At 44.7% G+C, this 25,429-nt stretch overlaps 1 protein-coding gene across 2 annotated transcripts in view; it reads right to left on the bottom strand.

Annotated features, from left to right (window-relative positions):
• CHRM2 (cholinergic receptor muscarinic 2) overlaps positions 1–25,429 on the bottom strand; it is a 517,170-nt gene that overhangs the window by 478,811 nt on the left and 12,930 nt on the right. The window contains exon 1 of one of the 2 annotated variants that reach the window (XM_069227961.1): positions 5,151–5,518. The exons of the other annotated variant lie outside the window; for it this stretch is intronic. The gene's annotated coding sequence lies outside the window, so the exon portion shown is untranslated. Of the gene's footprint in view, positions 1–5,150; positions 5,519–25,429 lie in introns of those variants that run through there. 2 annotated transcript variants of the gene reach the window in all.

The following is a 25,429-nucleotide window of genomic DNA, read 5'->3' as shown; positions in this document are numbered from 1 at the left end:
ACGCCACATTCCTGACCTCCCCCCCTGCTCTGATGCACAAATTGCTACCTAGCGCCAACACAGGCACCATGGTGCAAGGGTCCCTGCATTGTGGGGATGATTGTTTTTGTGCAGGAAGTGAAACCTTCCTGCACAAAAACAATCCATAGAGGTATTTTCCTCTTTCTATGTGTGCTGCAAAATGCAGCACACATAGAGGAAAAAGCTGGGGGAAATAAAGATATTTCTCCCTGTTGCGTCACTCTTATGCCACATCTAAAGTGGCATAGAAATCTGACGCATTCCCACACTGGTAAATCTGGGAATGCGGCAGATTCCTTCTGGTTCCATGGGTGTTGTGTGGTAACACCCCAAGCAACACCCATGGAACGCCCCTTTCATGCAGTGTTATGCGTGAGAGGGGTACATATTTACAAGTCCATGAAAGCCACACAAGGTGACTTTGCGTGTCCTTGTAGATATGGGCTGGCACACTGCGTACCGAAGCATAAAAAAAATGACGCTGAAGTTGCGCAGTGTGCTCTAGGACCTCGTAATTGAGGCCCCGAGTCCCACAGAAAAATGATAATGTAACAGATATATTCACAGTTTATTTACCCTGATATGCTAAATATTCACAGGTTTTTTACACTGCTATCCAACAGCTCCGAACCGAGCATCCCCTACTGGGATCTGCGTAAAGTATTGACCCTGTCCTATGGAACGGAAACCACTAGCCTAGCAAGGATGCAGCAGGCAAGGAAAATTGCCATTTCACTGCTGTTGGGGCAGTTAAAAAACAACACATTTCAGGGTTCAATCGGTCTATCAGGTATCTGGTGTCACTGCACCCGCTGCATCCCTGGCGGGACCCTGCCCCCTCTGAGCCGTCCTCTCTGGCTGCACTCGATGCAAAAGGGCTCTGCGCGTCCGCGAACCCGCGGTCCCCGGGGACGTGTTCTGTTGCAATGTTTACACAGGCAGCCATTTCGCATCCACTTAGGGGGAGAGATGGCTGCCCTACAGGGACAACGAGCGATTTATTCAATTATTTAGCGGTCCATACATTGCCAGGGAGTCACCGTATGCGGCAATCAGAGGTTTTTGAGACCGTAGTAAGAGGAGTTGTAATCGAACCTTTCTGCAACCCGATTACAAGTAGGACTGTGAACTGAGGGCGGCTTCTCAAGCGGCTGCTGGCGCTGAGGTGGTGTCAGTCGCATATTAGACCCTGCACCAGCCCTATCGGTCTTTCAATGCACCTGCCGGTGTCTTAAACTGCCATTTATATGAATTCTTTTTTTCCGAGCCTTTGTTTCCAATCTTTTTAGGTTACCAACCTGCCTGGAAACTTCCCTTTCTTTAAAATGACTTTGTGGACCCGTAAGGCCTCACCGAGCACAGGGGTCCTTGTACATGCCTGCCATGATTTGTGGTAGTTTGTGCCATAATAGGTTAATGAGGTGATGCTTTGTTGAAAGACATGCCTGTGCCACGATATCATGTAAAGGACAGGATAACGTGCAGTTCCAGTGTTTGGCAGTGTGGTGGCAGTAGAGGCCCGAATGTGCAGTATGAAACAGCCCTGTGCACAAATAGTTGCAGATACACAGGACCAAGGCTCCATGGAAAACTATGGATGGGTATCAAGGACAGGTGGTCCTACATCCTGTTGGAAGAAGCAGCTCCTTTGGACTTACTTCTGATTTGTGGTTGGTCCACACAGAAGTAAGGTGATAGGTTTGGAGGATCTGAGTGGTTCGCCAATAGGGGGGTGCCCATGGTGCCGCATAGATGGCTAATCAACTCGAATTTCACTGTCCTCAATGTTTACTTCTAGTCATGGTTAGTTGTTTCCATTCCACCACAAATCACTAACAACGCCGGAAGAAAAACACAGTTCTGCAAACCAGTAACCAACTATCACTATACTTGGACTCAAGGGCAAAGACTCCAAATTGTGAGGCTTTGGGGTAACAACACGCATTTGACACATGTTCACAAATACTAGGGGACATGCTCCATCCTCCTACAGTAGAGACTTTATCATGTCTGCACCTGGGATGGATCAAACACACTACACCCCCGGCACATTAGGTTTTCTTGAGTCTTTCGATAAATGCCTATATCTGAACGCAGTGAAAACAGGTTTTCACAACATAGTCGTGCTACACATTCAGTGGATGTAGAAAGAACTTTGTAACGTGAAAGAAAGAAACTGTAAAATGGTTGTAGTGATGCCTCCTCGTCAATCCGCAATGCAGAATTCAAATCAAGCTAGGTAATTGGATGTGTTGGTTCTTCTCACCTTAGACTTGACAGTGGACTTTTGAAAGCAGCTGTCCTGCTTTTCCTACTTCGACTCATGAGGGCAGAGGCAGTCTTCTAAAAGATGGCAAGTGTATGGCACTGAAAAGTTACCTGACCAAATCTCCCTCCTTCACCATGAGGGTCAAGTGTCACATTCCCACACCTTGGGACACCGCACATCATAACAGCCACCACTGTCTTGGTTCTCTCCCACCTAGACCACTGCAGATCACACCAGTTGGCTATACCAAGAGCATGCTGTCTTGGATCTCTCCCGCCTAGGCCACACCAGCTCAATCTACTTGGATTCCCATGTTTTGGTTCTCTCCCACCTAGACTACACCAGCTAACTTTGCATAGAACCTCCTGTCTTGGTTGTCTCCCACCTTGATCACACTAGTTGGCTACAAAAAGAGCCTCCTGCATTGGCTCTCTCCTGCCTAGACCACACCAGCTGACTATACTTAGAGCCTCCTGTCTTGGCTCTCTCCCACCGGGGCCACACCAGCTGACTCTTCTTAGATTCCTCTGTCTTGGTTCTCTCCCATTTAGACCACAACAGTTGACTCTACTTAAAGCCTCCTGTCTAGGTTAGCTCCACCTAGACTACACCAGCTGACTTTACATAGAACCTCCTGTCTTTGTTCCTCACAGACTCCAGTGCATCCTAAATACAGCTTCTAGATAGCATCCTCACCTCGGCATCCAGGATCGCATTTCTTCCCTCTCTTGAAACTGTAAACTGGCTGCATGGAGCAAAACATATTTCCTTCATGACACTATGCATCCAGCCATCCATGACACCAGGCCAATTTTCCTTAAAAATACACTATGCATTTACTACCCAAGAAGGACCTTTGCATCCAGAATTCTGGCTATCTCTAGGTTCATAAAGTCCCATATTGGAGACACATCCTTTGCGGTCCCCAGGTGTAGTCTCAAGGATCTCTATCCCAGTTACTTACCAGTAATCTTAATTCTGATAAATCCTACTCAACCTTGTCCTAATCTCAGAGAGGGCAGCTGCCAGATACCTTCCAGCCCTCTATTTAAGTGACTCCTTCTCTCCCCATTAGAGGTGTATAACAGGGTCACCCTCCCACAAGTAGTCCTGAGAGAAACCAGCAGAGACCAAGAAATCACTGCAACCACAATGCCCCTAAGCGGGATCGTGATGTGGAACTCAGAACTTAGTGTAATGAGGAGTACCACCACATAGCCTTGGCATTACCACTTTGTCCGTCTTACTTGTTGCAGTCCACAAGACTCAGACAGAGAAGTGCCACGTTGGAAACTGGAGACCAAAAACCAGACAAACCCATACAAGACGCCCAATGACAAAGGAGACAACAAATCCGAACTGCTAAGTCGGGAGAAGGTGGGAAAGAAATGCAAAAGCTGATGGAGTACATGTAAGTGGTCAAGGGTCTAGCAACATGAAGGAGGGAAAATGTCACAAGCAAAGACGGTACAGTGAAGACCCCCAAGAGGGCCCTTCCGAAGGGTAGAGGTAAAAACCACCAGGAAGAAAACTAAGGCAGAATGCAAACAAACCGCAGCCCCTGACCAGCCACACCATCAAAACAAAGCTTTTCCTATAGTGCTCAGCACTGCATGTTCCAGCAAAGAAATGAGTGACCACAAACCTGCATGTCAGCAATATCAGAGGCGAGTGCTCTGACTGCTGAGTTACAGGGGTGGATCCCCCATTATAGTCACTAAGTGAAAACTGCCCCAGATCACAGTAAGAGTGTGGAGGTAAAGAGAAACAGAAGCTACTTACCAGCAACTAAAGCAGACCCTCAGACACAGACCACTGCATTGGGTGCATACCATTTACAATCCATACATGAGATCCCACCAGGCCACCAAAGTGCAGGAATGCTGCAAGAAGGTAATCCACCAGGCAGCAGAAGCAAGATGGCGACTGCCTGAGTACAAACACTCTAGCGCAGCGAACCACAAACTTACTTGGATTGTCCTGCTGCAACAACCCACGCACCATCAGAGAGAAAGGAGAAATCAATTGCTACCCGTTTAACCTGGCACTCAACACAACAGGAGGGAGGCAGGCATAGGGGCATGGGGTGTAGGGCATGCATACTGTTAAGAGGGTGGAACTTATTGAGAAATCTGGCCACACCAACACTTCACAAGACTAATGTCCATCCCACTGTGTGCAAAGACGCAACCCAAGAGAAGTAACTGCATAGCCCCATTCCCATGCCAGTAAGGGCTAGCTGGCCTAGGCCTCTAATGCAGGCCGCTATAAGAAGGCGCACAGAAGCAAGGAAGATCACAGCAGATCTATCCCTACCCTACTGAAAGTATCACATCAGGCAACAGCTCACATGCAAGGAGCCTTCATCAGCGGGGAGAGAAGAACAAAACAGAAGTGCCCATGGGAGGCCGAACCTCAAGTACTCCTCTCATGGAGGGAAGGCGCTCTAGGTAAAGAAAAAGAAGAAGCACTATTACATTTCAGCTGGACCACCCTTATAGATAATAATTGTGATGAGGAAGAGGGCCAGGTGGTAAGAAATCTTCAACCACATCAAGTTCGGCAACTTCACGGCTGTTCCCAAACAACTGACCCGGCCTTGCATCCCAGATCTCCCCATTGCAGGCTTATCCCACAACCCAGCACTGCAATCCCTTCCTTCAGACAAACTCCTTAGTTGAAACTCCTGTAGCTACCTCACACTTTCTGTTCCACTATGTGTCCAAGGCAGAGCACACATCCGCAGTGCATGTCTGCAGCACATCTGTACCCCCCAAGCATAGCATTGAATGCTTCCCACTTAGGTCACACTATAAACATGTGCTCGCCCAACCACATGACAAGATGGGCATTCTCTTACCTTGCTGCATAGGACAGCGCCTCAAGGCCACAACATTGGTAGTAAGCACTATACAAATGGGGCAGTACAGTCAGGAATGATGGTCTGCTGTCCTCAACCCTCAAATAAGAACAAAGACCACCAGAGATTTGAGAAGTGTTCTGTTATTTCTGAAGATGAGGAATGATGGTTGCAAACCCCAGCAGAATATGTCCTCTAGTAGAGGGGAGAGAGTACATGAGCTGTGAATCTGTGATGATCTGAGCCAGGGCACATTACCACAGAGCAGCACGGGTTGCATACTAATCTGTCTCCTTCCCTCCAAGGTTGTCCATGCTTTGGCACACACCCACGATCACACTCTGGCTCCGATGTACATTCCTTCTCACCGGTGACCCAAGATGCAGAAATGTAATCTATGGAGAAAAAGATTGTGTTTCGTTATCAACTTTCAGTCTGTTAAATATAATGTCTTGGAGTGGAAAAGGCTGGTGGCATTAGAAAGTAGATTCTGGGTGACTGAGGCATTGCTAAAGGTGTGCACCAAACTGGACTGGACGTATTTTTTGTGCTAAAGATATATAACCATTTTTACAGGATCTGGATTAGTTGGATTAGATTGTGGGATGGTGGAAAAGGTTAAAACAATCCATGCGCAAGCTTTACTTTGGGCCAACACTTGCAACATCGTTAACACCATCAAAGGAGGCTGCATCACTGAGGACATGTTAGTGTTGCTTACAACTTGTCTTTGTTGTCAGACCCTATTTGGAGGGCCACAGACCAGACTTAGATTACTGGACCCCAAGTGTGATGGATGAGATCATTTGGCACTGATGTGCTGGGATCTGTCCTACAATGGCTTTGAAAACTGGGCCAAGTACACCCCTTCTACGCTTGACTTTTAGGGTAGCAAGAGCGAGCAGTAAAAAAACTTCACAGGGCGGTGGGGTGAAGCAAGAGCTTCCCCCACCTCTTTATGTTACCCATGGCATGGGCAGTAATCCTATGCCCTCTATGGTGGTAAGCTTTGTGTGCCCCTCCAGGTCACTCGTACTACCAGAGACAGGCCTGGCACTGCACTGTACCAGGGATAAGCAGCCACAGTTGTTGTTTTTTAAGGAATGTGAGGTTCATCATTTATGAGGGTCTTAGAGGCTAGATTTTCCCAGATGCATGGCAGGGCAGCAGTACTCCATCATAATGCTCCTGTGATCCCACCTGCCTGTTGCTAAATACTATGGGTAAGAGTGCACTGTGATGTGACAGGTGCATCACACTGGCATTAATTAATGTCTATTGTCGCTCTGGGTAGATTAGTTCACGCCTCTTGTTCATTCAGTCCCCAGCCTCTCTGTGGCATTCTGCCTGGTTTCCTTCAAAAACCACTCCTCACTGTGAGTGGACTGTAATCACCAACTCATGCATGTATGTATGATTGCATGCTAGTGGGTATATAGTATTTCCATAGTACAAACCCAGGCAAAAGGCAGTCATTGGAGCATCAACTCATGTCCTGCACAATTTGTTAAAAAAAAGCTTCACCACCCACCAGTGTCAAATGCAATCCCACATTATATCGGCAAACGTCTCTGCAGCCACAATCATATTGGAATGAGAAAGGGAGAGGGAGGGAGAGAGAGAACAAAAACAAGCGATGTGCCGAGAGACAGAGAAAAAGATGGAGAGAGAGAAAGAATTTGGAGCTGGCTTTGCTGGACCACAATACACATTACCTGTTGCATCTTTTTTTATAAAACAAAATTATTTCTGTAAAGTTGGCATAGAAAACAAGTATTTGCAATGCAATGGGTCTCTCGTTTGCTAGTTACAGCTATCAGCATTGTAAATTCCTAACTGGGCTTTTCTTGCCACATAAACGGAAAATAAAAAGTACAACAGTTGACATAAGCAAGCTGATTCAAACCACCACGGCCGCCATGAGCATGAGCACGAAGGAGAGACACAAAAGGAAAAAGAAGTTTGCTCGCAGTCAAACGTATCAGCAAAAGTGTAATAATCAGTGTAACAGGGTCCATGGCCAAGGTAGTAACAAAACTGCCCTAAGGAGGGACAAACGTAAAGCATTTACCAACAAAAAGAAAGGATTTTTGAAATGCAAGCCGTGAACGAGTGATAGTGATAGTGATGGTCGTGCGGTGGGCGTGGTTAAAAGCCCACAGATAGATTACAACAGGCCAGAGAGCTTGCACTCGACCTAAAAATGAAACAGGAGTATGTTTAATAAGTGTAATACTGCACTGCAGCCTATTATCTTCCCTTTTTTCTCTTTCTCTCTGGTTTGCCCTCTCTCTCATCTGTATCGCTGTCTCTCTCCTTTTTCTCACTACATCTCTCTCGCTCCTGCTCTCATCCTGGGTCAGACTAGGAACCAAAAGTAGCCCTGCTGGCAAAAGTGTTCACCCAGCCTGGCTCCCTTCCTCTTGTCCTCCTCTCCCTCTTTCAGCGCACACTGTCTTTCTCTCTCACTCCCTTCTCTCCCGCTCAGAGCCCCGGCATTGGCAGCTGCAATTAACAAGGGGAAGCCGGGGGTTATTGACAGAGGCAGCAGCCGCGGGCCTTCAAACCCAGCCTCCGCGGCTCTAGGCCCCGCCTCCAAGGACATGTCCGAGGGAATAAATGCTACCTGTAACATGGGCATACCTAATGGTTCGTGAAGGGTTCGTGATTTGTAAACCTGAAAATTAGCCCAAAAATAATCCTGCAAAAACTATTTTTTGCGGGAAGATCTCCCTCCTCCAATAAAAAATGGGTTTGCTTAGATTTTAGTCTGTAAAATCTACTTTTGTAATCTACTTGAGCAATTTCAAATTCACAACGTTTGTGAATGATGAATAATTTAAAATTTGAAGCTGACAGAGGAAAAAAGTTTCAGCCTCGTATCCCTCTAATTGCTCTCCTAGAATTAGGGTTTAAAAAAGATTAAATAGAAAAGAATTGTCGTTTTCTTAGCATTTCTTTTAGACATTATCATAAACCTCTGCCATATAGATTTTCTCAGGAGCACACACCGCACTCTCCTTACCCTGGATGGCAGGTTTACACTACTTCAGTACCTGTTTATGAGTTTGTGGTAGCATGAGACCCTCTTGTGGCCATTTATGGTTTCACATTAAGTCAGCTCATTACATTGGCCTTAATGTCGCTCTTCTGGTTACTGGAAGGGGGGAAGTGCTTTTCTGTATCTGACAAATTGAAAACGTTCCGTAGTTTTACACAGACTTTGTGCATACAGTTGTAAAGGTGGACTGTCAAGGCAATTTATTCATTCTGTAAAAAAATCAGTCAATGAAAATGGTAAAGACATTGGCACCGGTTCCGTGAGTAAAGCACCCCGAATGTCACAATAGGAGTAGCCCAGGGTAATGAAGCTCTGTGATGTCATCGGTCACCACAGGATGGGCAATGTCACTTCCACTTTGCAGAGCTGTGCAATGGCCCCCGATCCTCACAACTTATTTCTTTAAGAAGCTGAGACTTGGCTGATCAGCACGTCTTCAAGTCCAGTTGAAACTGGGCAGAAGGTACTTATTCTAGCATTCTGCCACACAGGCAGCCACAGCCCCTTGGGGAGCTCAAACCGAACCCAGGACACGTGAGTGATAGGGGGCATGCAGTGAGAATGCCCTGATGGGGCTGCTTTCCCAGGCTCTCTATTCTTATTAGCTTTCTAAATATCCATCACTCGCTTTAAAACATGTCACTGCCATCCACAGGCCACACAAAGGAACTACATGCCCTCTCTTGGCACTCAACCCCTTTAGCCACAGTGTGTCACACTGACCACACATCAGACACAATGCACTGATTTGTGTTTAATGCAAGGATTTTTGAAGCCCAGACAAAACTGTCTTTTGACCATTGGGCATTTCCTTTTGTATTGCATTAAAGTGTTTCTGAAGCCATGTGTTGCAGGTGGTGGCCTCTTGTGGCCATTAGTGGTGGTGCCGTAAGAGGTGGTGCTCTTAAAGTAGCACTGGTCCAGCATTCATTCCCACGTCACAGACTCCCACAGGGGCCCTGTGCATGCTTCCTTCAACGAAAGGTTAATCATCCAACACAAAACACCGACTTAGAAACCCATCCACCCTGTTCCCTGGCAAGAGCCCGCCCAGGTCACTCTCTGCAATTCTGTTTCCCTTTGTCTAGTGCCCCAGCCTTGGCCTTCGATGAATGAAAAACGAATTGTGAGAGAAGAACTAGGATAGGAGAGATAATTCAGACAAGCAGCAGCTCTGAGTGAAAGAATGGATGGCTGAGTGAAAGGATGTATGGATGGATGGAGTGAAAGAGTGGACGGATGAACGAAAGGATAGATGGATGATTAGATGGATGGAAGAAAGTGGGATGAGTTAAACGGTTGATGGATATGTTTGATGGATAGGTTTGAAGATGGATGAGCGGATGGATGGATGGATGGAATGGTGACAGACGGAATGCCGGATGAAAGAATAAATGGATGACAGAATGTATAGGCGAATGGGTGGATATATGCTGGTCGATCGAAGGATGAAATGATGAATAGATAGATGCTTGGATGGAAGCGACATGGACGGGACAAGCTAGCTCTTTTGGGGAGAGTTGAGATGATTTAGTTTGCTTGGTTGGTGCCATAAGAGCTCTGGTTCAAAGTGGGGGGGTTGTCGGATTTTCTGGCTACTCCCTTGGGCAGAAATGATGTTGTTTTGGGAGTAGGGCTTTAGCTGTGTTTGTGTTCCAAATATGAGATGCAATTTTCCAAACACTCCTGCCTCAAACATCTGATAGATGTTCTCTTGTCTCATATATTCTACGTTATAATTTTTAGCCTCCCCCATCATAAAAACATTACCCGGTCATATACAACCATATAGGCACTCTTCCAAATTATATATCAGTCACTCTCAACCCTCATACATTCTAAGTCACACATTCTACAGTCGCTACTTACCACGTACAGGATCTCTGGACCTGCGAGCCAAAAGCAGCTCTGGCAAATTTGCTCAAACCAGCCCCACTCGGGCACTCACTTTCCATCCATTCTGCCTCTCTTCTTCTCTCCTCTCTCTCACCGATCACTTTCTCTCTAACTTCCACCTCGTCCCTCTGGTTCTCTGTTCCTTGAAACTTCCTTGTGCCAGCTGCAATGAACCAGGGGGGACTGGGAAAGTGACAGAGGCACCAGGCATGGCCCTGGGCTTTAAAAACCAGTCTCCAAGGGCTCTCAGTCCACTGGGGAAATGTCCTGTGGAATAAAAGCCTATCCGGCCCTTCCTGGATCACACTTTGTACAGGCACACTTCCTTCATGCACTGAAGCCCCTTTCATGCTCCACGGATATATTTAGCAGTCATTTATAAGTGTTGCGCATTCACACAAAGTCACGCTTACAACTCATACATTAGACCCCATACATTCTACATCATTGTTCGCAAAGTCACTGTTGACGTGTCACATTTTACAGACACTATTCTGACTTACACATGCAAGGGGCATTTGCCTGTCTTAAATAAGCATCGCTCTCCTACCCAGCACATCTTGTCGCAGACATTGGCTGGCCCCACACATATTTGTCTCCCTTCTGCCTTACACACCCTACAGGCTGTACCCGCCCCTCACACCTTTCAGACACCCACATTCATTGCTCTTCCTAAGGAGGGTGTGGAAGGGTGGGAGGTGTCCTTCACTGGACCATATAGGATGATACTATTGTTGTGACCAGCACCACACCAAGGGCGACATATAATTCCCTTTTTGATAATATTGATTGACACACTTGAGTTCTACCTTGTTTCCTGCTTCATGTTGAGCTCCTAAATACATGCATTTTGTACATTCCTTTCACCTCGTCTTCTGAGGAGGGAGTGAGACCTAGGCCCAGATTCTGGTAGGTGTCACGCAACGCAATGCGGCATCCAAAAACAACAAGGAGAGAGCAGGAGAGCATAGATTCACATAGATATGGCTCTCTCCTCCCCTCCCCCTATCTCCGGTGCTGATTTCAGCTGCTGTGCGCCACACACACCTTAGCGCCATAGTGCTAGGGTGTGTGCATAAGTCTAGCATAGGTTTTGTACGGAAAGGGCATCCTTCCTGTACAAAATACTATCCCCAGACAGAGGAAAAAGCATTTCTTACTTTGTATGTGTGCTGTACAGTGCGGCATGCATGCAAAGTCAGAAAAAAACACGGAAAAATGAAAATATGTCTCAATTTAATGCCCACTTTTCAGCGGTGTTACTGGCGCTAAGCCTTGTCTACTGATGTTAGAGTTTTGGGGTCTAGCGTCAAAAAGCATGGGTGGTTGCATGGGATGCCCCATTGATGCTGAGTAATGCAAAGCAGGGTTTTGCGTTGCTTTGCGTTACTTTCCCATACAAGCCAATGCAAATACAAAAAAGATTTAGCATCGGTTTAGCATTAAAAAAGTAATGCTAACCCGGTGCTAAACCTTTGTGAATCTTGGTCCATGGTTCCTAGGCTCTTCACAATCAGAAGTCACTGGACTCCAAATATAAAAACAAGTTGTTTCCCAATAGTGACACGTGTCCACAGTTCTATTGGGCGTGCAGATGAAGCAAACAAGTGACCCCCACCCCACGACCCTTTTTGCACCTCTCAATGGCACTAGGCAGAGCAGTGCAAGATTACTCAAGGAGAGGATATAGGTTTAGACACTGAACATGACATATGATTCTTTAATACCCACCTAATGAATAATTGCCCAGTCAGTGCTATACATAGTAAAATGAAGTACTTTAATACACACTACACACTAGTAAATAATGCTGCACAGAAAATAATGATCAACACAGAACCTTAGACCTCTCTATCACCCTCCTGGCCAGATATATCAGTCCAAATGACATCATGGTGCTTAAGCTCTGTGCTCTGGGAATCAGCTTAACAAGGGGACCTGCGGCCAGTGTTATTCAACGGACGGTTTCTTCGATGCCTGGAAACTGTAGACTTTGGAATTCAGACTTCCAAAAGAGCAGTAGTGCAAACAGAAGTTCTGCAAGACAATGTCTGGTTCTTATAACTTGGCACAAACAGTAGTGTCCTGCTAGTACACTGGTAAGTAGACAGGTTAAGATCTGGAGCCAGTGTCAATACACTGAAACATGTTGACAAGGGGAAACATCCTGAACAACTAGGTCTAAACCACTACTTGCCTGAACCACTACTGCTAAACAACTAAAAAGTCTCTACAACTAAGTACTGAACAACTACTGTCTAAACAACAACTGTGCCTGAATGACAATTGCCTGAACAACTAATTTTAAGGTAAGGTTTTCTTTTTGGTTTTTATGGTTTATTAGTTGTTTAGAATATATATATATATATATATATATATTAGTTGTTCAGGTAATTGTTAGTCAGGAACAATTGTTGTTTAGACAGTAGTTGTTCAGTACTTAGTTGTAGAGACTTTTTAGTTGTTTAGCAGTAGTGGTTTAGGCTATAGTTGTTTAGGACCTAGTTGTTCTGTCACATATTCGTTGACAAGTAACTAGGATGCACGGGTAGTAACCCCCCAGGAGTAAATACCCAAACTGCATAGAATATATATTTTTTAATGTAACAAAGGCACCCAATAATAAAGGGAAACTGGGGTGTCCTTTAGGTATTTTTCATCTATGGATCCCATTAGGAATACTATTTAAAGAACTCCCTGAAATTTGCTCAAGCGTACCCTGGTTTATAGGGACCAGGGTGAAACACAATGATGAAGCACAACATCAATTATGTGTGTGAGGGTCCATAGAACAATCTTTTGAGGTGCGTCTGCCCCTGGAGGGGCAAGCCTGAACTGAGCTGAGGCTTAATCATAAGGGTGGTAGGACACCTAACTCTGAGATAGATGTACATAGGCAATCTCTCTCCTCTTCTCACATTGGTTTGTGGGTATTGGACAAAGGTGATGGCTCCTTTCCAGAGGTCCAGCCTTATGTTGGCAACAATACCTCAAGTGTCTGTTCTAGATAAAAAACAGTCCTGCGATGAGTTTTGGACTGCACTTCTGAAAGAGAAGTCCAGTGTGTCCTTCCTCAGGCTAGAGTCTCTCTTTGCACAAAACAGTCATAACAGAGTGTGCTGGTGAGTCTTTGACCCAGGATTGTTCCAAGGCTGAAATGAAGATAGTCTCCAGCAGAGAACTCAGTCTTCTCAGCTGCATCTCTCTCCCTCTTTCAGAGACCAGGAAATACAGCACAAGATTCACCCTCATCTCCACACCTGGAGACATCCTAACACTTGGCTGTGCTCTGTGAACACCGCAAAGCCCTGTCCCCACTTCCACACATGCAGCTTGGTACAACGCGGCATCTACCCTCCGCTCCAGGCCTGAGGACATCCTGCAGCCCCGCCCTGCTCTTGGAGCACGTCACATCATTTACTTTCATCTCCACAACCAAGGGCACCCGGAAACCTGCTTTGCTCTGCTAATATTTTAGTGTATTTATCCTTAGCACAGCACCCAAGGTAGCATGCAGTCCTGGCTTTGCTCTGAAGCACAGTCCCATTCTCCATCTCCATACCTGTGGCTTAGTAACATGCAATCTGGCAGTGCACTACACAATAGTGACCATCACTCCCACATCCCAGGATGCAATGAAGCCTGGCTGTGTCCCGTGAGTGTTGGGCAGTCCCTCTCCTTACCTACACAATTACATGTTAGTAGATGACAGAAACCGGGCTGTGCCTTTAAAATCACTGGGCAGCAATCACAATCCCCTCGACACACCTGGCACTGAACAGCATTCACATGTGTAGTTTGGCACCTTGAACACAGACACTACATTGCAAGGTCCACAGTAGACTCACTCACAAGCCAAGACGTTCACAAAAAGTTGCACGAAAGAAAGCCCCATTGGGCCTAAATGACAAACACTTAACAACCACATCTATTTTTGTTTTATTTAAGGCTTTTGCAAAGCACTGATAACCACTTTCTGGTGACCTCACTCCACTCTGTGATATGGGGACATTGATAGAATGTAGCACACTTGCCAGATCACTCTAGGGCACGTGTACATCGAGGGCATACCAAGCTAAAAGAGGCTGCAGTACTAAACCCCAGTGATGGAGCACTAATCGGACATCTAGAAGCGATGGACAGTGCATTAAGAGGGGCGGCTTCTTCATAGCAGTGTTATGGCAGTGCTCTACCCCAATTGTATTACAGAGCCACAACACAGTTACACAAGACATGCCTCAGTGCTGTGCATGCCACACTACAGAGGAAGGAGGCGTGGCCTTTGTCTCAGTGCACTGATGTGACATCATCCTGATTGACAGAGTGGGTGGTTACCTGCTGCTGTAAACTGACGTGTGCATGTCAGAGTGAAAGTTACCTCAACAAGGGTCAGTCTGGCGTGCATATATTAGCCCTCTCAATCTTGCTATGCCGTAGCACTATGGGGACATAGACTCAGTCCCACTGTACTTGAAAGGGAGCACTTTGTTGGCCACCTAGCCAATCCTGATGCTGCTTTCAAGCTATGAGTTGTAAGACAGGGCATCAGAGCAGTGTTGGAATTGGGCGCGATTGGCTCCATAACAGAAGTAATGCCCTCCAAGGCCTGTGTATGGAGTAGAAATGGCAGCGTGGGTGGGAGGAGTAACTAGAAAGCATGACCAATCACTGTGCGGCTTTATTTTGAAGCTGCATAATGATTTGTTGTGTTTGCAACTTGACACAGCTCAGCGCAGTCTTTTTCCACCTGCTCACACAGGCGTTGACTGCACTATGTACCAGGTTCAGAGTGGGGAAGGGTTATGTGTGTGTGTCACCTACACAGTCCTGAACTAAGCAAGTGTGTAGGCCTCATTTGTCTCCCTGATGTGGGGTTAGCATGCACAATCAAGTTGTAGAAAAAGTAAGCAAGAAATAGCACTTTTTTTAACTGTAAAACCTGCATACTTGGCTTATTAGTTAGTTATAGTAATGAGCTATCTGCCTAATATAAATTACTAGAAGACATTGTGCTTTGAGGTGATCTACTCTCCCCTTCCCTAGGCTCTTCCTGCTGCAGTACTGCTTTTTTTCCATAAAGTCCATGATAATATTTTTGAACTTTCTCTCTTGTTCTTCATTGAAAGAAGCTGCAGGAAAATAAAAAATAACCCTTAACTTTACATAAGGATGCCAGTGTTCACATGTTCAATTAAGCCATTCATGGCTGATATTTATATTCATTTACTGGTAACTCCTTTGTTCAAGGTTTACTTTTTTAACAGTTTAGTATTTGTTTTGTAGCTGGGCTTGCAAAGATTTTTTGTCAAACGTCCCCATATGGAGTCAGGCCCGGATGTACAAACATTTCATGCAGAGCAGCACAGGAAGTGACGTTGCTGAGCTGTGTTGCATGAAAGAGAGCAGAACTGCACAATATTTTCAATGAATCTGTGCACTTCTGTTCTTTCCCTGAGTTGGTGCACTTTAGCTCCAACACAAATACACTTGCACCATACTGGGTAGGATAAAGTTACTCCTTCCTCCACAACAAATATCTTGGGAGGCTTTTTTCCTCTCCGCATGTTTCCTGCACAATGGAGCAGACATGCAAAGAGGAAATTACGAGGAGATATAAAGATTTTTCTCCTTAATATGCCAGCCTCAGGCAGGAACACATTTTAGTGCAAACCAATGTCTATAAGTCTCTGTAGTTATGGGGTAGATGCACAGAACCATCCATGCACTAACCATGGAATGCCTCTCTAAAACAAAATAATTTAAGGCAGCACAATGCACTGTGTTCCATTACTTTGGGTTTTTTCAGAAAGTAATGCAAGTCAACATTTGCAAAAAATTATTTTTGTAAATACCAAAATTAATTTATCCTCGGAACTGTGTCAAAAAAAGTGATGTAAACCAAGATTAAATCTTTGTAAATCTGGGCCTCGGTCTCCTAGTTATGACATCATCTTCAAATTATAATTTATTGGCAATAATGTAATGAGCACAATGAGATCCCAGTAAGCATCTGAAAACATTGTGCACCGTGATTTAAATGATTTGCTCTTCCTGATTACCCCTTTCCCTTGGTTATTCCTTCTGCAATGCTAGATTCATTGCTACAAAGGTCATGTTCATATCTGTGAACTCTTCCGCAATGTGGAGGAGTCAACTGAACTCATATGTACACACCTGCACCCATCTCCAATATAGGCTATCACCCACAAGCTGATAGGAGAGATGAAGGACCACATTTATGGCCATGTCACACAGTGCCGCAGCAAGGTGTGACAGGGAAAGGGCAGGAATGTGCAGTATCTAAGGCAACACAACGCATTCCTGCCTTTTCCCCTGAACTGCCACCCTTTTGACTGCCTAGCGCCAACGCAGGCACCCTTGCTCCAGGGTGTAAGAGTGCTTCTGTTGCATGCAGGATTGTTTTTGTGCAGGAAGGGTCGTATTCCTTTATCTATGCATGCTGCAGAATGCAGCACACAGAAAAAGGAAGTAACAAGGAGAAATTAAGATATTTCTCCTTGTTACGCCTCCCCTGGTAGCATTTTGGCGCATTCCCAGGTTTACCAGTTCTGGTAAATCTGGAACCGTGTCAAAATCCATGGGAGCCGCATGGTAACACTCACGAAATGCCCATGGAATGCCTTCCCAGGGCAGAGTAACTCAATGCTGTGATTTGTGCTGCGATGCATTACTCCAGATTTATGAAGCCTTAAGGTGGCCTTGCGTGGCTTCATAAATCTGCCTTAAGAGTTGTGTCACGCATGTGTCATGTTGCGTGGTGCACGCACTAGACAACTGGGGTCATAAATAAGCCCTGAAGAGCAAGTTGCACATGTGCTGGTGATTAGGCACAGGCTGGTTGGAAGATGGCGGCTACTGCCCTTTCTGTGACATTTTTGCTCTAAAGAGTGGAACGCCCTGCCACAATAACGAGAAGGGTCAGGACCGGCTTCTCACAGCAGACCATATACAGGTGAGTACTGCTTTCAAAATAGTGTGTGCTGGTTTACTCTGCTCTTAGGACAAAAAAGTCATTGTTCCACATAAAGAAATGATCGGATCCCACAATGTCATTGATTGTGGAACATGCATATTGAGCCAGCCCTCTGCAGCAAGATAAACAGTGTTGATGTTCCTGGTTTCCTCTTTGCTGACAAGCCACCATTTCTAGAGGCCCAGGTATTGGCAGAAAACCATCAGATGAAGTTTCAGCTTCCTATACAGACCTCCGGGTCTTCCTCAGGTTGCCCCACGGCGGGAACCCTGTGAACCTAGGACACTAACTTGCTGGGCACATGGGCACTAAGCATTTAATCCATTTGAAACCTGTTAATGCTTTAATGTCCTTCAAATTACAGCATTTCCCATTACTAAGCATTTCTGGGGGACATCTCTGAAGCTGCCTATAAACATTTCTTTAAACCATGTTCACACCGAATTTCCCAAAGTGATTTAAAACACACCATTTTCGGTAAATAGTTGGGGAAATGCCCTCTAACCCCCATTAAGGGTGTTGTCAAGCTAATTACTGTCAAAGTGCGCTATAAAAACCACTTTCCTCAACATTTCTGAAAATTAATGTGAGGGAGAACCCAAAGCCACCCAGAATTTAGGGCTATCAACTGGCTCCATGTCTTCAATAACATTGAAACTCGCCTAGATGATAGCTGCAGTGAAATAACTGAAAATGAATACAGTGCTAACAAATATGGCCAAACAGCCTCATATTACTCAGGCTTGCTGATTATGCTTGCTCACTGAGTCTCAGGACCAATTTCTATGTCTCACTACCTTGAAATTTCACCGGTCGCCACTGTGCATTAATATATCGCCTGATGAAGGTATGTCCCAGCATGATAACATAACTTTGAAAGAGTCTCCAGAGAAAAACAGAAGAGGAAAGCTGGCCCTACATATATGATGACAGCTACTGTGGGAAATAAATTGTTTATATTATAATAATTTCATATGCAACCATGTAAAATCATACAATATGCAAATACTAAGGGCCTCATTATGAGTGTGGCAGGAGTGAGGACTGCCACACTCACGTTGATGGTCAGACCGTCGCACTCCGGGCAGTCTCACCACCCAATTACAACTCTGGCAGGCGAACCCGCCAGCGGACTGCGGTCCCTCCTGTGAACGTGGGTCCCAACCTGGTGACAGCGGTCTGAGCTGTACTCAGCCAAGGCAGCTCTGACTCAGTGCCACCTGGCCGATTACAACTCCCCTCACAGCCAGCCTTTCCATGGCGGTGAGGGTGTGCAGCAGCAAGGGGAGCCTCTGCACTGCCCATGTCCATGGCATGGGCAGTGCAGGAGCCCCCCTGCCCAGCACCGTCAAAATGTGCACTGTCTGCTTTCCGATAGTGCTGTTTGGCCCCCTCTGTGCTTTAAGGGAGCCAAGTGCTATCTCGCAGCACTTTTTCCGCCGGTCTGACCGGCAAGAACTCTCTATTACAATGTTTCCGCCAGTCACAGCAGTGGGGACATTGTATTAGGGCGGGGTGCACACTGCCATGGCAGTTCTGTCCTCCCCGTAAGTTTGGCGGTCCCATGTTGGGACCGCCAAACTCATAATGTGGCAGTAAATTTGTGACTACTGCATTAAAGGCTTGGTGTTGCAAGCAGTCTATACGTCTTTATTGACAACAAATAAAATCATTATCAGTTGTACTTCAAAGGCATGCTATGAAGCCTTCTGAACTTTCTGCCTGAATTACACATCCAACATGTTTCGGCCACAGTGCTGATGTGACTTTGAATGAAGACTTTTTCAGGACCAGATGCTACATTATTTTTTGCATGACCAACAGTTTAAATAGTATACATCACTACTTTTATTTCATCACATGTACCAAGTATTACTTTTTTAAATTTAATAAGATGCATTTCTCATAGAAGTCAGAGGAATATTGTCCCAATGTTGGCAATTATATTCTACATTGTGTCATTATTCATTTTAATGCCGCAGTATGAACTGGTGGGTCACCTTCAAAGGTAGTTTGGAAAAATTGCAGTCAAACAGGCAATTAAACAGCAGGCCACTTGCAGACGATGGACCAGTCACTGCTCTCCGCTCCACACATAAGAGGAGCCAAGAGAAGCTTGTCTTTGTGTCGGTGCCTCCAGACTCGACAATGGCACTGCTTCATAGATGACTGAGCAGGGATATTGGCAATCATCATAGGCTGGCTTGTTATGTGCTTTAACTGAGATCATAAAGAACAGCAATAAAAATCTCACATTTAAAAAAAAAAGAGAGAATCAAAGCTGAACATTCTGCAGGAATTGTTCTACACTTTCCACTGACCTGCCTCCATATAAATGAGCCGACAAGAGGCGCCCTCCCACATATGTAATCTGCATACTGAATGCAATCCTGCCAGCCCACCTGCTGCCTCCTTCCATTGAAAAAGGACAATGTCGCCCATTTCTGCGTTTAAACCATGACCTTTTCCATCTCTTCTGTTTCATTAAGTGTGCGGTGCGGCGCTATCTTTGTATAAGTTAATGTAAGGAGCGCCTGCATGTAATTTTGTAAGATAGATAGACAGATAGATAGATAGACGGATCGCGTGATATGGTGCAGTATTCCCAACTGTATAAGGGTTCTGATGACATCATAACCACAATTCCAAAGGCCAAATTGCCCATAAATATTTGGGAAATCTGATTTCTGATACCACCACATAGTATGATAATCTATTTATTACTATTATTGCGTGTGGAGAGCGACGTGACTCACGAGAAGAGAATCTTCAAGTGAGTTATGACTCCGCTCCTCTCCCTCAACAATAATAAATAGAATATTGTACACTGCACACCTGCATATATGGTTCACACTATGGAATTGGTTTTTGTGAACTTCTTTTAACAAACTATGATGCAAAGGGTTTTGTCTCTGATGCATGGAAAAATCACACTGAAGAGGCCTAGTGAGGATTAGAATGAGTTCCCTTATATACAGTAATTGTTAAATGTATACTGTAATTTAGGAAGCAGTGCGCTCATGGCATTCACGGATATATGTTTTAACCAAGATTCAGTGTCACATTTTTGCAGTAAGTTAAAATCACATAGGCAGGCCTGGTGACTAGAGTGGATGTGTGTGTGTGTGTGTGTATATGTATATATATATCAAACACATATGCATATAAATACATATATGTATATATATCTTCACTAATATATAAAAAAAGAGAAACACTGCTTACTGTCTCATATATTGCATGTTATAATGGTATCATACAGGAAAATAACTCTGTTCATAGTCACAAAGGCACTTCAATGTAATTTTATATGTCACTGCAAGGCTTTACAGCAAATTGACCTGGTTCTGGTTTTACTCACTGCTACACCTGAAAAACAGTACCGAATAAACCATATGTGCAGATCTACATCACATCAAGTAATATGCTGCTTCTCACTCCGTCAGCGTTTGTGTCTATATATTTCACTGAAAAAAACAAAGGGCACAGGGGTGTTATAGTTAGGTTCACATTTTACACACACACAAACCATAGCAAATCAGCAGTTATAGTTATACTTCTGTTCATAAACTATAACTTGTGACCTAAAGTTACTTTATGGCACAGCTTATAGTTTCTTCAGATAAGTATAACTATAACTGCTCAATTTCCATGGTTTTGTGTGTGTAAAATATTAACCGAACTATAGTGTCTCTAACCTTTGTTTTTTTCTGTGAATGTCTATGTTTTTTTTAACATAAAGTAATATGTAATTATCATACATTAATCCAACCACCGCCAAAGGCTGTGCCCAGCGGAGATTGGCCACAGGCCCTGTAGCCAACTGCCCTACATGCACCCAACCCAATGCCGAGCAAGGTCTTTGGACATGTGCATGGGGTGTTGGCCATAGACCCCGCTTACAGCCAAGCCAACAATGCGCATGGCCATTGGCCATGCGTGGTAGGGGTTTAGTGTGTATTTTGTTATTGGGATTCAGATCAGCAGATCTATTGCAGAGTTACACTGCGGGCTGCGCTGAGCAATGACGTGGATACGCAGTTCCTCGCATAAGCCCCCCAAAAATTGGGGGGCAATTTCTTGCCCATGAGGGGGTCCCTCATAAACCCCTCCATCAGTCCTGTGCGATGACCCCTGATATAATTTTTTCACGATCTTTTTTCCTACCCTAGGCCAACGGAGAAACAAAATGGTGGCACAACTCTTCCCTCAGGTTCCGGCCAGCGAATCAGGGCTGTGTTTTTTGGGGTCTGGATCCGAGATCCCCCGCAGTTGAATCCAGGGAGGATGTGCATCTCTAGATATACATAAATCTTTTTTCTTCAATAACTTAGCTTTATGCCGAATTTGGTGTAATTCTGTCCAGTAGTTCAAAATCCCTATGGGAAATTGCATGAGGAAAATGCATTTCCCCCCCCCCCCTTTTTTCTCAGCCCCTGCTTGACAAATTATGCAGAAACTTTCAAGACAGCAGCTGAAGTTAGTGGCAAACTAGTTTTGAAAATTTTGTGAAGATTTGCCAAACAGCGCCAAAGTTATAGACAAACAAAAAATGCTACTCCTATGAAAATTAGGTCCTAACTATAACTACATACTGGATATTGCCATTATGTCTCATAGAGAGAGGACAGAGAGAGAGAGTTATGTGAAATAGAATTGTGTGCCTCCAGTTCAGTGGCATAAAACACAATCTGCCTTCCCTTACTTCAGCAGAAGGCGCAATTTGAATGTGGTGACAATCTCTGTTTCTGAAATTTACTGGATGGGTCTATATTTTGCGCTGTGGAGGAAGCGGGGAGGCACCCAAAGCAGCACTGATGAATCACTCTTGACAATTCATTTTGAATGAATGTCCCTTTATAACTGAATTGTCAAGGTTGATGAAGTCAACCTGACAAATACCCAGGGCATTGAAATAGATTCATCTGTTTCCTTTTTTTCTGTACTGGACGGAGACACCGGTGCCCTGTGTTCATTTTTAGGGTCGAGCCTGCGTCCCATGCACTTGCGAATGCGTATCGCTAGCGAGATGCTTTAGGAATTAGAAAAGGGCTCGGAGCCCCATCCACGTCAGTGTCTTTCATTGGTTCGTAGGCTTGCCTGTTAGAATCTGCTTGCTTTCGTTAGTGGAAGGCACGCATACGTCATGCCTTTTTCCCTGGTTAGCCCTCCTCAAGCGCAGCGACCAAGTACAGAAAACATGCAAGGCTCGCTGTTTCCCGTCAGGTTTGTGGACTACTTTTTCTCTATTTTCGCAGCACGAGCTCGCTTGGCAGAAGTCGAGCGCTTCGCATAATATCGATCCTGTTACACAGTTAATTTCACTTTTGCCGGTTACGTACCTAATTGCACTTTTGCCGATAGGTTTCATTACGAGTGAACTGTAGCAGCGTGATGGTGCTGTTTTTTTCTTTTAGCGTGGCAAGAAAAATCCGGTTGGGAGTTTACAACTGGTAATAGCTGTAACTCGGACAAATGCGAGACCCTAGTGCATTGCAAATGCTTGTTTTTAATGCTTCTTCCCTTTCTCTCGTACTTTAAATAGCCACCCCTTTCCTGCTTCACTAATTTTTCCATATTCTCTTTTTTTAATGTGGCTGGAGTAGGCGATGCAGATACTGAGAAGTGCTCCATCCCCTCAGACATGCCATATATTTGTGCACCTTTCTCAGACACTATTACTTACCAGTACTGAAGCAATGATACTGTGGCATGGCACCTGTTCCACAGCATGAGTACCAGAGCAGTCCTCATTTAGCAGCACTATTATGTCAGCAGTGCTAAAGAGATGCACTAAAACAGGGATACTCAAAGTACGGCCCGGGGGCCACCTGCGGCCCTCCTAACCTTCACATGCTGCCCCTGGCCTGCTCTTTACTTCAGAGAGCACTAACATTCAGAAAGATGTTAAATTAATGCAGAAGCTTTTATTTTCAAGCTAAAGTACCCTGCAAAAATTGTTTGTGAGTAACTATGTACTAAAGCATCAATTCTAAAGTAGGAGCAAAACAGCAGAGGCAACATGGTACCAAAGGTAAGCAGAGGTACCCAAGGAGGCAGAGGTCAGATGTTCAGATCTTCTCTTCGGCATCAGATTCAGTCACACCAAAATGGACTTTCCGAAGCTCAGGCAGCAGAGCTAGGACATGGTTTCAGGAATACCACTATGACAGGGTGTAGGCTAACGCCATGTGTCTGATACATTAAAGTAGCACAAAGGGGTATATTTACTAAGATTTTGCACTGTGTTTGCATCACAAAAGGGAAGTAAATCAATGCAAAAAATGTTTTTACCTATTTACTTGCCAGCGCAAAATGTGTTTTGTGCTGGCAAGGCACTTGAAAGTAACGCAAAGCAGTGCATTGCTCTGCTGTGCATTACTTAGCGCCAAGGCGGCATTCCATGGGTGGTGCATGTCGTGATCCCATGCAACCACCAAAGGTTTTGATGCAAAGCACTATTTACTAAAAAAGAAGTCGACAGGGCTTTGCATCAAAAAATAGTGCCCATTTCACCTAGGCGCTATCATAGAGAAATGTTTTTATTTCTCCCTTCTTTTCCGACTTTGCATGTATGCTACACTGTGCAGCACACATTCAAAGTGGGAAAAGTTTTTGAGTTAGTCTTACCATAGTATTTTGTACTGGGAGGCTACCCTTCCAGTACAAAACCCCTTCTAGAGTCACCAAGACACCCTTGCACTATAGTACAAAGGTGTGTGCATGGAGCATGGCAGCAAATTTCTGCTCTGGCACTAGGGAGAGGGGAGGAGAGGGCCACATCTCTGTAAATATGGTGCTTGACTGCTCTCTCCTCACGCAGCGTAGAATTTTTGGCTGCTGCACTGTGCTGCATAGCAATGTAGTAAATCTGGGCAAAAGTATCTAATTAAACATGTACTTTGCAAACTTGATCTAAAAGCAAATCTGAAAAGTATAAAATATATTTCTGAAAAGTATAAAAACATATTTCTGAAAAGAAAAAAGGCATATTTTCATAACAAATAGTCAAGAGTCAAGATTTAGTGAAACGTAACAGGATTTCACTGATGTTTGCTGTTGATGACCCAATATTTCATCACAGTCAAAATGTTAAGTATCACTTAGAACGTAGGTTTTTCATGTCTGTTTGCTGATTCCATCTTGCTCATTAGGTAACCTTGCTTGACCAATTCACTCTGTGCACCAAAATCATTTTGTCTCTTTTTTCCTTTTTTCAAATATATTAACAATTAACCTACTGTATAACAAGACTCATTAATATTAAAGGAAATGTATTCATCAGTGAATCAAGGTGGAAACGTGTCTGATATTTAGCATCTGAGGTTTGATTTTCTAGCATTTTCCCTGGCTTAATGATCCCACACGCCAGGGAAGATGGACCTGATATAAGACATGTCCCCTGGTGTAGGGCATGCTAAAGGCTGCCTTAAATCAGTAAAAATGTAGACTGCCTTATGCCAGGATGACCCCCTTTGTAAAGCAAAGACAATCTGAAGGCTATCTTTAGTCTGATCAAATCTTAATTAATCGGATCATTTAGCCACAAAGAAAAGTGTTGACAGATAAAGGCTTACATCTGTTTTATTGGGAGTTATCTAATCACAGACAGCTTTACTCTAATAAATACCCACTTTGACTCCACTTTTTGAGTTTCTATAAGCAAGAATAAAGTAGGGGTGGGTGGAACTCATGGAGTTTCACTCTGCAGAATTCTCCAGCGTACATAAAAACTCAGTGAGTTTCTGCGGAGTTCCGCCAACGGGTGGAAAATATGCAGCTCAGGCTACTTGCACTGGAGTTTAGAGCCGCTAGCATGAGCAGTGCTGAAAAATCAGTGCTGACGGCACCATGCGTTGCCCAAGAGTGCGTAACTATTTGAGTTGATTTTGCTGCCTCTCAAGTAGAAAATCTACTTGAGCGTCGGCAAATCTGCTCTAGCTGCAGCCCTCTGACCGCCCACTTTAGAACATCCTGAGAGGGGACACCAAATCTCACTCGCACTCACCAGCTCACATTTTCCGGAGCCTTATGGGAGCACTATTCCTCCACTCTGCGACTGGCAGAATTTGGCCAAAACTCTGCGTTAAAGAGTAACGCAGAGTGACCTAAATTCTGTCAATTCTTCGGGTGGGAGGAGACATTCCGCCCACCCCTAAAATAACAGTCTGGCTCAGTTTTTGCGTGTCCTTGAGTGCTTTAGGAAAATAAAAACAGATCAGTATTATGTAATATCTACATTGCCCCCCTCACCGAGTCTCATCCCCCTTTTTCCATGCTTGCTATAGAACGTTTCATAAACAATTGTGTCGTTGCCTGTTAGAAAAT

This window comes from Pleurodeles waltl, chromosome 4_1 (assembly GCF_031143425.1).
Source record: "Pleurodeles waltl isolate 20211129_DDA chromosome 4_1, aPleWal1.hap1.20221129, whole genome shotgun sequence".
Lineage (NCBI taxonomy): Eukaryota > Metazoa > Chordata > Amphibia > Caudata > Salamandridae > Pleurodeles > Pleurodeles waltl.
Note: the sequence above shows the minus strand (reverse complement) of the source record. Positions and strands in the feature narration are given on the sequence as shown.